This window comes from Panthera leo, chromosome C1, assembly GCF_018350215.1.
Source record: "Panthera leo isolate Ple1 chromosome C1, P.leo_Ple1_pat1.1, whole genome shotgun sequence".
NCBI lineage: Eukaryota > Metazoa > Chordata > Mammalia > Carnivora > Felidae > Panthera > Panthera leo.
The window spans coordinates 79,764,383-79,777,899 of record NC_056686.1 but is presented as its reverse complement, the minus strand read 5'-3'; the positions used below and the strand labels follow the sequence as shown (position 1 = coordinate 79,777,899).

The 13,517-nt window shown below is 37.5% G+C and overlaps 1 protein-coding gene across 1 annotated transcript in view; it reads right to left on the bottom strand.

Annotated features, from left to right (window-relative positions):
- ABCD3 (ATP binding cassette subfamily D member 3) overlaps window positions 1–13,517 on the bottom strand; it is a 75,218-nt gene that overhangs the window by 61,465 nt on the left and 236 nt on the right. The gene's annotated exons all lie outside the window — the stretch shown is intronic.

Below are 13,517 nucleotides of genomic sequence, written 5' to 3'. Positions count from 1 at the left end.
GTCTGGAAATTCGGAACATTAGAAAAATAAAATTAACTGAAGAAAGTGTAAAGAATAAAAGAATACAGAAAGGAAAACAATAATGAAGTAAGAAACAGACACTAAATAGAGGTAAAGCAAAACTGAAAGCTGGATTTTTTAAACTTCACACATTTTACGAACTTATGGCAAGACTAATCAAAAAAAAAAAAAAAAAAGGCAATCATACACTGATCCAGATTAGAAGCAATCTTCATCAAAATCCCAACATGCTGCTCTTAAAATTTATATAGAAGTAATACATAGTGGAAAGAGTTGATAACTGAGGCACATTTTATATTTCATTTATAAGATCCACTACATTCATAAAATAGTTCTACCAAAGCATCTATAAAATAGCATTAAATATTTACTTGTGGTAAATCAATAGGTTCATAATGACACTTAAGAACAACTCATTGGTCACCTTCAGAGAACAAGGGAACTGACGGATTATTTTGAAAACTGGTAAATTAAGAAGCATGTATCTATCCTACCTTTCCTAATTGAATTGTACCACTGGGTAACCAAATAGTAAAGAAAAGTTTCTTATTATGGAAGCATTCCACCTTACAAATAAAGAATGACAATTCAAATATCACCATATTACAAGCCATAATAAATGCACTGATCAAGGCATCAGGCAACGATGGCTGCTAAAAATCACAAAAAGAGAAACAACCGGACACTACATACATCTTGATGGAGAGTATCTCTCAACACCTAGAAGTATTCTTGTCCAAAAAAATAAAAAATAAACAAAATCTAAACTTTAATGAAGCTTTTAGATCCAACTACTAATTTACAGGAAATACAGAGAATGAAGAAAAATGTATGCAATCAATGCAATCTACAAACTGTAAGAAAGGGGCAAGACAAAAAGCAAGCAGGACATGTAGATTAAGAGAGACAAGAAAACACACAACAATGCTTAGGAATGCACCTTTGGACAATAAAATTAAAAAAGAGACGTACAGATGCAATTACTATAGAAGTCAGGATAGCAATTATATAGCAAGGGAGAGGAATGGGCTGTGATTGGAAGGGGCACATGGAAGGCTTCTGGAGTGGCTGGCAAAGATTTATTTCTAGACCTGTGTGTAGTTACAAGGGTGTTTATCTTAAAAGCAAAAAGTCATTAAGTTATGTATGTGTTTTCATGCAGTTTTCTTTATCTGTAGGGTAATATACAATAAAAAGGCATTAGAAATCTTAGACTATTTCGTGATGATTCCAGTATTTTAGTATCAACATTTGCCATAAAATTTTAACAATTAATTTTGCATTTAACCTCAGACTTTTTTTTTTAACTCCTGAGTGATTACTGACTATTCTTTTGAATCTAAGCCCACCTGAAGGATCTGATAAAAATGCTTTATTCTGTCTTTTACCTTCCACATGGCTAATTCAAACTGAAACACTCTCATAATCAGGTACCATTTTTACCTGACTCATCACTGGTAAAACGAAGATAGTAAAACAACTATCCCAAAAGACCATTTGTAAGAAATAAATGTAAAATACTTAGAACAATGCTGAAAATATGGTAAGTGCTCAATAAATAGTTAAGAGTCATACCTCCAGCTTCATGTCTTCACAGTCTGTTCTCAAATCATAACTCCATTAACTCCATGCCCTTGCTCATGCTGTTTTCCCCACACAGAAGACATTCTACCCCTACCCCCCCCCCGCCCCGCCCATTAGCAAAACACTAAAATCTCTTAAAGTCAGACTCAAATGTGAAGGCTCCCAAGGTAACAACAGATACCAAATTAGCTGAATATGCTTTGATGAGCTTTATTTTCAATTTTATACTAATTTAATTGCATTCATTCAGGGCTGTTAATCTAGCAAAAGGATTACTAATGCATGTTTCTAAACAAACAAAAAAAACGCTTAAGGGCCCCTGGGTGGCTCAGTCGGTTAAGCCTCAGACTTTGGCTCAGGTCATGATCTCATGATTCATGAGTTCAAGCCCCGTGTCGGGCTCTGTCCTGACAGCTCAGCCGGAGCCTAGAGCCTGCTTCAGATTCTGTGTCTCCCTCTCTCTGCCTATACCCCACTTGCATGCTCTCTCTCTCTCAAAAATAAACATTTTATAAACTTTAATAAAAATAAACCATTTTTAAACACACTCACTATGGTTTTACTTAAGAAGACTTCAAATGCTCTTACTATGTACATTAGTTCCCAGTGAAGAGCACAACCATCACTTAGTAAAAGAATTTTATCCTTGCATTTATGCAAGGCTGGATCACTGACAGAAATGCCTAAAACAAAAGTGATTTCTTCATAAAAAGACTGTCATAATGAGAGCAATGTTCTTAAGCAAGGGCCTGATGTGAAATTTTTTGTAGAAATGACTAGAAATGCCATTTTTAAACAACTCTAACATTCCATGCAAATCACTGCAAAAGAAATAACAATAGAGAAATACAGTACCCATTTTTATAAAATTCAATTTGGCATATATAATTGCAAAGAAAACTGTAAAGAGCCTATCTTTCTTCTTCATAATTCCAGCTTGTATTTTATTGTAATAGATTAGAAGGTAATGATATTCTTCAGGTCATGGATGAGAGTGACAATGATTGGGGGGGGGGGTGGAATTACAATTTATCCAAATGGACAACATGGTATCAGTTATCAGAAATGGTAAATTCTAAGAACAAGCACAAGTTCACCAAAAAGTCATGTGGAACCAAATTCATTCCCTTCTCTGAAGGGATCATGAAAATTCTGTAACCTTGTTTATTATGCTACAAAGCATTTGATGATGGCCCAAATCAGGAGTTCTCCACCTTTTCCACGCAAAAGAAACCAATGTCACATACAGCTCTAAGGTCTCATTTTCACAGCTCCATGACCAGAAAAGAAAGACCCTCCAGCAGTAACAACTTAAAGGACTTTAACTGGCCCAGTATGGATTAGATTCCTCGCCCTACTGTCAGAGTGCCAGGTCATTACTGGAAGGAAAGGTGTGAAAAGTGCTCGGTAAGTTGAAGATGAGAACCAATCCAACACCCAAAGAGTATCAATTAAAGAAAGGTTACAGAGGTATAAATCCACTGTTCTATACTTGGTCCTACCCAATAACTTAAATTTATTGAGAAAATATACAGAAGGAATATTAATTAAATGAGCAGGATCAAAAAAAAAAAATTTAGAGTAAGTGGTATGTCCAAAGATAAGCATAAATACCTGCACCCAGTTTTAATTAAAAAAAAAAAAAAAACAAACAAATACAACAACAGGTTAAGGAAGGCAAATGGAGGGGAAACAACTGTGTAAAGCTAAATATGAGTGAACGACTGTCACAAAAATAAATGTAATTCCCCTGATTTTAACAAAGCTTAGGATCACTAAGGAGATAACAAGCCATTCCACTCTGTGTCAGTCAGACCACACTTAAAATAATAAACTGACTTTTAGACTTCTCCTTTAAGAGGTGGAGAAATGAGTACATTTTCAGGAAGCAGCAACGGAAAAAATACAGAGGCCTGGTAACTTAAATACCTTCCAAACTCTGAGAGTAAATGATTCTATCAATTCAAAAAGGCTTCTTGAGGAGATTTTCAGGGGCACCTTTGAGGAAATTTTTAGGAAGGCTCAACAGTTTTTGAGAACCCAATAGTGGCACGTTTTGCTGTCCTTTTAGTTTTCCTTCAGCAAGCATAGGGAACTAAAGCTATCTTTTATTTATTCAGTTGGGTTCCAGAGACTACTAAATTAAAGACATTTTCCGATTTAATCCTCACAACCACTGATTTAAGTACTATTATTATCCCTGTTCTGCAGGTGAGAATACTGACGCTCAGAGGCTGAGTAAACCGTACAAGGTTATAGATGTAGTAAACAGCTGCATAAAAACGTGAACCCGTGTCTAACTCCAAAGACCACGTTTTATACTAAGCCAAAATGACTCCATAACAAAGATCAAGTTGCTGCATGTACAAATGTGCATTCTTGCAAATTAAAATAATCTTGTGACATTATTTTACACCTCTGAAGTACTAAAACAAATTCAAACACCCTTTAATGATGATTAGAGAATTAAATTTGGACTCATTCCATGGTATTCTATGGCACAACTCTTGAAAAGTAACACGTATAATTTGTGTAGCGCCAGAATGTTCACACTCTTTCCGTAAACACTAAGAAAAGTTCATAAGCTTTAATTGTATAATCGCATTTCTGGCAATTTATTCCAAGGAAATAATTCTGCAGAGACAGAAATGTTTACCTGCAAATATATTTAGTATTATCTAGAAAAATTACAGAAGCAAACTAGATGCCCAAAATAAATTATGATACAGTCACAGGAAGGAGTATTTATGTACTTCTTTAAAATTATAGTTATGAAGTTAATGATGAAACATAGGGAAGATGTCTACATGTTAAATGAAAACAGCAAAACACATACATTATAATTATGTAAACTATATGCATATAAATGAGAAATTAGAGGTAATAAAAACAATATGTATGTTATAGTGATAACATTATGGATAATTTAATTTTTTTAATTGTCTTTAATGTTTCCACTGTATTGTTCCACTGTATTGTAACTGTGAAAAACAGATTATAAAACAATAATACCATTTTTATAAATTTCTAAGACTTGTTTTACCAATGCATATAAAAGGGGTCAGCTCCTAAATGGCTCATAATATACTTAAAAAGACAACATTCATAGCAAGAAAAATTTGTTATTTAAGATAAAAGTAACCACAGCCCTAAGAAATGAGCATCTCAGAAACAGAGTCATTCAACAATTTTTATCTGAGAGCCTACTATATGCCAGACATAGTTCTAGCCACTGAGGTTGTATCAATAAACAAAACAGACAAAAATTGCTGCCCTCATGGAGCTTACATCCTAAAGGCAGAGACATATAATAAACAAGATAAATATGTAAAATAAATATCACATTTGACTGATAAGGAAAATCTGGGGAAGTGGGCAGTGTGTGTATCGAGAATGCTTTTGTAAACTGAATGGCATTGGAAGGTCTCCCTGAGAAGTTATCTGAAGAAAGACTGAAAAAGGGGAGGGAGTTAGCAGTGTGGTACCTGGGGAAAGAGCATATCAGGCAAGGCAACAGCAAATACAAAAAGCCTTGAAAACGAATGCCTGGCCAGTGATGCTAATGTGCCAGAAACTGAGAAGTGTAATTAATTAAAGAGTTTGTACTCAGTCCCTGTCCAATAGACCCCAGACAGCTCTACTGTTCTGAGAACACTGCTTCTGGACTTGACCTGCATTAGTTGGTTTCAGTACACAAATGCTTTTCTTGGCAAATTCCTTCAGGTCTTTCGCTTAACCACCATCTTTTTATTCTGAGGTTCTAAATGGGGCCTAAAAACTCCATTCATAGTTCATCCCAAGAGTCTTATGCAGCTCCAGCCCTTCACCTGACTCATACCTGAACTTTGCAAAACATTTAGTGGGCCTGTCAAACTGAGCAAAGGGAAGCCAGCCCCTTCTAGAGCTTGATTTGAAAGGAACAGATCTCAGGAAGGAAAGAAAGCTGAATTTGAAGTATGCAGGAAAGCTGTAAAGTTAGTGGGGAGGGAGTACAGGGAGTAGAAGCTAGAGATATGAGAATATCCAAAAGGTACAGAGAAGATCTAGCAACAGGCCACATGGCTGAGGCTCAGGGAAAAATAGTCAACAAACTTAAAACAGTGGAAATATCAAAGGGATTTATAAATAAAAGAATGTCTCCATTTTAAGCTGTTCGCTATGCTGAGATATAATTCCTGCCACCACTCCCAAATTTTCAATAAAACTCTATCACAATTATCTGCTTTGTGGCTGACACTTTATAGGAATCAAGGCAGATACTAAAAAGACAGGTTCAAGAGACAAGATGAAAAAATAAAAAAGAGAGACAATGTAAATGGGATCTAAAACAGCTTTTGCAAAGTGAAGGAAACTATCAACAAAACAAAAAGGCAGCCTGCTGAATGGGAGAAGATACTTGCAAATGATATATCTGATAATATCCAAAATATATATCAAAAAAAAAAAAAAAACTACAGGGGCACCTGGGTGGCTCAGTTGATTAAGCGTCCGACTTAAGCTCAGGTCATGATCTCGCGGTCCATGGGTTCAAGCCCCGCATCGGGCTCTGTGCTGACAGCTCAGAGCCTGGAGCCTGCTTTGGATTCTGTTTCTCCCTCTCTCTCTCTGCCCCTCCCCTACTTGCACTCTGTCTCTCTCTCTCTCTCTCTCTCAAAAATAAATAAACATTACAAAAATTTAAAAAGATAAATAAAAAATAAAAAAAAACTACAACTCAACAACCAAAAAAAAAAAAACCAAAAAACAAAAAAAGGCAAAAAACAAATAATCCAATTAAAAATGGGCAGAGGATCTGAATAGACATTTTTCCAAAGAAGACATACAAATGGCCAACAGACACATGAAAAGATGATCAACATCACTAATCAGGCAAATGCAAATCAAAACCACAAAGAGGGGCGCCTGGGTGGCTCAGTCAGTTGAGTGTCCAACTCTTGATTTCGGCTCAGGTCATGGTCTCACAATTTATGTGTTCCGGTCCACATCTGGCTCTGTGCTAGGGGTGTGGAGCCTGCTTGGGGTTCCTTCTTTCTCTCTCAAAATAGATGGATAAACATTTAAAACAAACAAAAAACAACAACAAACCACAATGAAATACCACCTTATACCTGTCACTATAGCTAAAATCAAAACAACAAAAAATAACAAGTGTTGTCAAGGATGTGGAGAAAAGGGAACCCTCATGCATTGTTGGTAGAATGTAAATTGGTATAACCACTGTGGAAAACAGTATGGAGGTTCCTCAAAATATTAGAAATAGACATACCATATGATCCATTAATTCCACTACTGAGTATTTACCCAACGAAAACAAAAACACTAACTCAAAAATATACATGCAGGACGCCGGGGTGGCTCAGTTGGGTAAGCGTCCAACTCGGCTCAGGTCATGATCTTGTGGTTTGTGGGTTCAAGCCCCATGTCCAGTTCAGAGCTTGGAGCCTGCTTCAGATTCTGTCTCCCTCTCTCTCTGCCCCTCCCCTACTTGCGCTCTCTCTCAAAAATAAACATTAAAAAAAAAAAAAGGATACATGCACCCCTATGTTTATTGCAGCATTATTTACAACAGCCAGATACGAACACAACCTAAGCACCCACTGATAGATAAATGGATAAAGTTGTGATAAACACACACACACACACACACACACACACACACACACGAGTATTACTCAGCCATAAAAAAGGAGATTTTGCCATTTGAGACAACATGGATGCACTCAGACAACAGTACGCTAAGTGAAATAAATCAGGGAAAGACAAAAACCATATGATTTTACTTATATGTGGGATCCAAAAAAAAAACCACACAAATAAACAAAAAGCAGAAACAGACTCATACACAGAGAGATCTGATGGTAGCCAGAGGGATAGGAGTGGAGTGCGGGGGATGGGTAAAATGGGTGAAGGGGAGTGGAAAGTACAGGCTTCCAGTTATGGGATGAATAAGTCACAGGGACAAAAGGTACAGCACAGGGAATATAGTCAACGGTATTGTAACAGCATTGTACGGTGACAGTAGCTACACTTGTGATGCAAAGCATAACTAATAAACTTGTAAAATCACTATGTTGTAAAACAGTAACTAATGTAACACTGTATGTCAACTATACTTAGAGTTAAAATATGTATATGTATATGTGTATATGTATATGTGTGTATACACATATACATATTAGAGGTGCCTGGCTGGTTCAGTTGGAAGAGCATGCGACTCTTGATCTCAGAGTCATGGGTTTGAGCCCCTCATTGAGCATAGAGATTAATTACAAATAAGACCTTTAACAAAAATAAATTAAAAAAAATGAAAATATATATTTTAAAATTAAAAAAATAAATAATAAAATAAAACAGAGCAGAGACAAAAAAGTGAAATAAGGTGTAATTAAGAAAAACACAATCTCCCTGAAACTCCTCAAAAACATTTGGGGGAGGAAACAGTGTTCCCACCATCTATAGAGACTGGGCTCTGAAAAGGATAAAGGATCACTCTACAAGCTGGTTTACTTAGCTATACCCTGATAGCTGACAACTAGTTCACACCCAGTCAAGCAATTAAAAATGCCTCACCTTTTGCACAGGTGAAGCTGGAGAGATTCCCAGCCAGGCTTGCAGATGTCAGATCTCACTGTGCTCCCAGCCTAATGACCTTTTGCAGAAGCCCCTCAATAAAATGGTTTGATCCAAAGGAAAAGGTATGCTAAATTCATGCTTCAGAAAGTTAAAAGAATCATTATTTAGATCATCCAGAGTTGTTGAATGCTACTTCACGAAAAGGGTGACTCTAACCTAAACCTTAAAGGATAAGAGCTGAAAAACAGAAAATATAGAGATATTCCAAGGATGGTTAATATGAATAAGCTTCAAAACTTAGAATGAGTGTGGCCTGTTCAGAGAACGGTGCAAAACTGCCCATTTGGAACACGGAGTACTCATTGGCAGGCAATGGCAGATAAGATTAGCCAGGTAAGGTGAGACCAGGTGAGGGAAGGCTCTGAAATTCAGGATGAGAAATCTGAACTTGACAAGCATTCATGGGAAGGGAAAGAAACTGCTTTGTTCTGTTTTTGTTTTTCGTGTTTTTGTTGTTGTTGTTTTTAAGATCATAAAATACTACAGCAGTGCAGACTGGTGTCGTTGTCTGCCCTCTAAAATTGGCTCATAATTTCCCACTCATGTAATTTCTACTCATGTTTTTACTGGTCCTACATCTCCAACTGTCTATCAGACAATTACACTTAAAAATTCTTCAACTACCCTACGTAATTTGTGTACCCCATAAAACACTTAATTGTCTATCCTGTAACATATGCAAACTAGGAATTTAAGAATGGCACAGTACATGCCCTCAAGAGACTCAATATGATGCAGGCAGAAGCCAAGAAAACAAACTAGTACAATACAGAGTGCTAACTACTAAAGTCGAGAAATGCTTAGAGTATCATTAGAGCAAAGGACAACATCAATTTGGAAATCAGGAAAAGACAGAAAACACCTAAGAGAAAGTGTTAACTGGACTGAGTTTTGAAAGAAAATAAACACCAAAGGGTAGGGGAGAAGTAGTGGGGATGACAGTTATTGCAATCAAACTGCAAAGGCTGAGCAAACTCTCCTACTCAGAACTGCTATTCCATTTGGCTGGATGAGGATAAGAAGCAGTACGAAAGAACCAGATCATGAACACGATTTTCTCATGATAAGAATTTTGCATTTTAGAGGGGCACCTAGGTGGCTCAGTTGGTTAAGCGTCCAACTTCAGCTCAGGCCATGATCTCACAGTTCGTGGGTTCGAGCCCCAAGTCTGGCTCTGCACTGACCACATGGAGCCTGCTTGGGATTCTCTCTCTCCCTCTGCCTCTCACCCACTCGTTTTCTTTTTTTCTCTCTCTTTCTCTCTCTCTCAAAATAAACATAAAAAAATTTTTTTTTAATTTTAAAAAAGAATTTTGTATTTTAGAAGAGCCAAAAGACTTTAATGAAGGAATAACATGATCATATTTGTGTTTCTTAAAAAGAGTTCTGGTGGCAGTGGAAGCTGGATTAAAAAGGAACCACAAAGCATCTTCATATCACAAAATGCAACAAAAATCTGATAAAGGCTGCTATTAACGTTCAATTTATCTGCAGTTATCCATTCCTACCCCCTTTCTGGGCTTAGCTCATATTCGTCATAAAACCTTCCCTAACTTTTCTCAAACACATTAATCTCCCCTTTCTCAGAACTTCTAAGGCATATCTGTCTGTACAATGCATTCTGTAACCACCTTACATTTTTAACTAACTTGCATTTAAATTTCTTCTCCCTAACAAAAATGTATCCTTTCTAAGATGTCATATATTTTTTGAAGTTTATTTATTTAGTTTGAGAGAGAAAGAGAGAGTGCAAGCAGGGAAGGGGCAGAGAGAAAGGGAGAGACAGAATCCCAAGCAGGCTCCACACTGTCAGCACAGAGTCTGACACCGGACTTGAACTCACAAACCATGGGATCATGACCTGCATCAAAATCAAGACTGAGCCACCCAGGCATCCCTGTCATACATTTTTTTAATGTGTGTGCAATACATACACACACACACACACACACTCTCCATCCCACAACATTCTGAAACCCATTAACTTCCTTTCAACTGAACATGCATTCTCCTTTATCCATAAATAAAGATTCCACTATTCCCCATAAATAATAAATAAAATAAAATGTATGACTAAGCAAAATTAAGGTGAAAAAAGTTAGCATACTGTAGTGAGGAATGAACACAAGGCAACTTTCTAGGAAGATGAAAATGTTCTCATTATGATAGGGGTATGTTACATTGTTGTACTGCATTTACGTAAAAAATGTATAAGCAAGATTTATACTGTTCAATATATAAATTTACCTAAAAATCTGTAAAAATAAGGAGTGGGAGGCAAGGGGCTATAGATGAAACATGAATGGCAGAATGTTGATGGTACTTCTTCAGTGAAGTGTATATATAGGTAGTTATTCTGCTTACTTTGAAAAAACTGCATTAACAAAACTAAAAAATAACTCAGGAAGTTAAATTACTTGTTCTTCTAATGTTTGGAATAATGTGACATTATAACTTTTAAAGTGGCTTTTCTAGCTCTATTATCTATTTGATTCTAAGGGATATCTTCTAAGACAAACTTATTATTAAAAGCACAGATGAGGGATGCCTGGGTGGCTCAGTCAGTTGGGCGTCCGACTTCCGCTCAGGTCATGACCTCGCGGTCCCTGAGTTCGAGACCCGCATGGGGCTCTGGGCTGACAGCTCGGAGCCTGGAACCTGTTTCGGATTCTGTGTCTCCCTCTCTCTCTGACCCTCCTCTGCTCATGCTCTGTCTCTCTCTGTCTCAAAAATAAATAAATGTTAAAAAAAAAAAAAAAATTTTTTTTAAATAAAAAAAAAAAATAAAAGCACAGATGAAAAAAGGTCAAGCAGCCACAGGTTCCTTAATTAAGCACCAGATAGGAAAATTAATTAGCCCTGTTACAAACGATGCCCAAAAAGCCAGTAAAATATAAAGTCAGAATTTTCTAATCTTCTAATCTTCAAACTGTGCAGCCAAAGATAGCATCTGAAAGATCTCCAAAAGTTTCTGGAAATATAACATCTACAAAAATAGACTCAATGCCATTCTTAATGGTTTTAAAGTAATTCACTTACTTCATCTCAGTAATTTAAACATCATGCTTATCTGCTCTTAATTTGCATTCTCCTCCCACAAAATATTTAATGTGGAAAATAAAGATTTTCCTTACTCATGCCAATACACAAGGTTAACAATCTTCTGTTCAGTAAAATAACTGTTGCATAATTTAATCCCCCAAAAAGTTTACTAAGTTTCTCAAAAAAGATAGTTTTAACGCATTTTACAATAAAATGTAAATGATAAAAACACCTAAAATTCAGTAAAACCATTTCTGTTGTATTGTTTTGCTACTATTTCCCAGGAGATTATATTTAAAACTTTCCTTACTCGGGGCCCCTGGGTGGCTCAGTCGGTTAATCGTCCGACTTCGGCTCAGGTCATCATCTCACTGCACGTGAGCTCAAGCCCCGCCTCAGGCTCTGTGCTGACAGCTCAGAGCCTGGAGCCTGTTTCTGATTCTGTGTCTCCCTCTGTCTCTCTCTCTCTCTCTCTCAAAAAATAAGTAAATGTAAAATAAAATAACATAAAATAAAATAAAATAAAACTTTCCTTAATAATCTATGGTCTTATAAATCAGGAGCCACCTAAACTGTAACTGTAAAGGACATGAAGAGATGCTGAGATGCTGATAATATTCTTATCTGGGTACAGATCTGAAGGCTGATTACATGGGTGAGTTCTATCTGTAAAAATCTTGAAGCTCTCCACTTACGTGTACTTTTCTATATTACAGACAAACACATTACACATGTAATACTCTGATAAAACAATGTAAGCCAGATCTGTTAGAGCTGTCCTCAAATCCCTTACCTGACACTAAAATACCTGTTCTATGCACTGAAACATTTCTCTAATAAAATTCAACGCTATTTTATAGCATTTAACATTTTGACATATTCCAGGTTAACAAATAACTTCCATTTCCAACTGGGAGCTCAGAAAGCATACAATCCAATAGAAAAAAAAAAACTGTTTATATTTTCCAGAATAAATCATTTTAAAAGCAAATTGAATAGAAGAAAAGTAAATTGGGGCTGTATTGTCTGGACAAAGATGCAGATCATTTTCAACTTTGTTAATCAAATTTAGAAAGGAAAAGAAAGACCATCACTTCAAACCTTAGTAAGATAGGGAAGACTTCTAGGAGAACGTTAGTAAACACTTCATGAAAGGAAGGTCACTTCTTAGTGATTTAGTCCTAAGTCTACTACTAGTCAGACATTTTAAGCAAAACAAAAACAAGAGGCAACAGTACCTGCCCAGGGAGATGAATGAAATAAAATACATGAAAGCGGTATGCCAAGATTTAACATGGAATATCCAATGAATGGCAAGAAAGCTTGGGAAGTAACCTTCCCTCATTCATTTGCTGAAGCCAAGTGTCTCCCAGTTAATAAAAAATTATGTCTGTAACCCCACAACAGTAACTCAATACTCTTTTCCTTCCTCTTATCTTACAATCGCCCAAAGTTAAAGCTAAACCTTAAGATTCTCTCGAGGAGAAAGCAGCAGAATATAATCAAAAAGGATCTTGATCCTCAGCTAAATCACACTTTGACCTTCCACCTCAGGAGCCAGGGGAGGGACACTTGCTTTCCAAATAACTACGGAACCACTTGAGCCTTTCCGGATGAAATGCCAGGGAGTTCACTGACCCACCTCCATGGGGAAACCACTTTACAAAAGCAATCTTGCCAAATGGACCCAAGATAGTTGGCAGGAACCATCATCACGACTTTCAACAACAACTACTAGGGAATCGTGTCAAACCCCAGCCAAGTGACTGAGACAACAGCCTCCAGCCTGGCGAGTACAATCCTCAGTCTCAAATCATACATACACGTCCACAAGGCAAACCCACGGTCTCTCAGGAAATGAGATGACAAAACTAGAACATACCCAGAAAGTTGGCACAGCAGGTGGGCTGGGGGCAACAGCCTCGCGGCCGGAGCACAAGAATGCCAGCGGGCGCTGGAGAAAGATTCACACTCCTGGAGGCAGTGAAAAGGCACAGAGAGCACTGGAAACGAGGCCCCGGGGCAGAGGCACAGGTTTGCTAGAGGGTGTGGGGAGTCACATCCCGGAGGCAGAGTGCGGGGCGCAGGGAACACTGGGGACAACGGCGCCGCAGGGAAACCCAGACACCCTGACATTGGAACCTGGCAGCAGCCGTGGCCGGCCTCTACGCTTGACCCCGCCGGGCAAAGGGACCCGCCACCCGGCGCCAGGAGAGAAGGGAGAGCGCGCGGGGCGC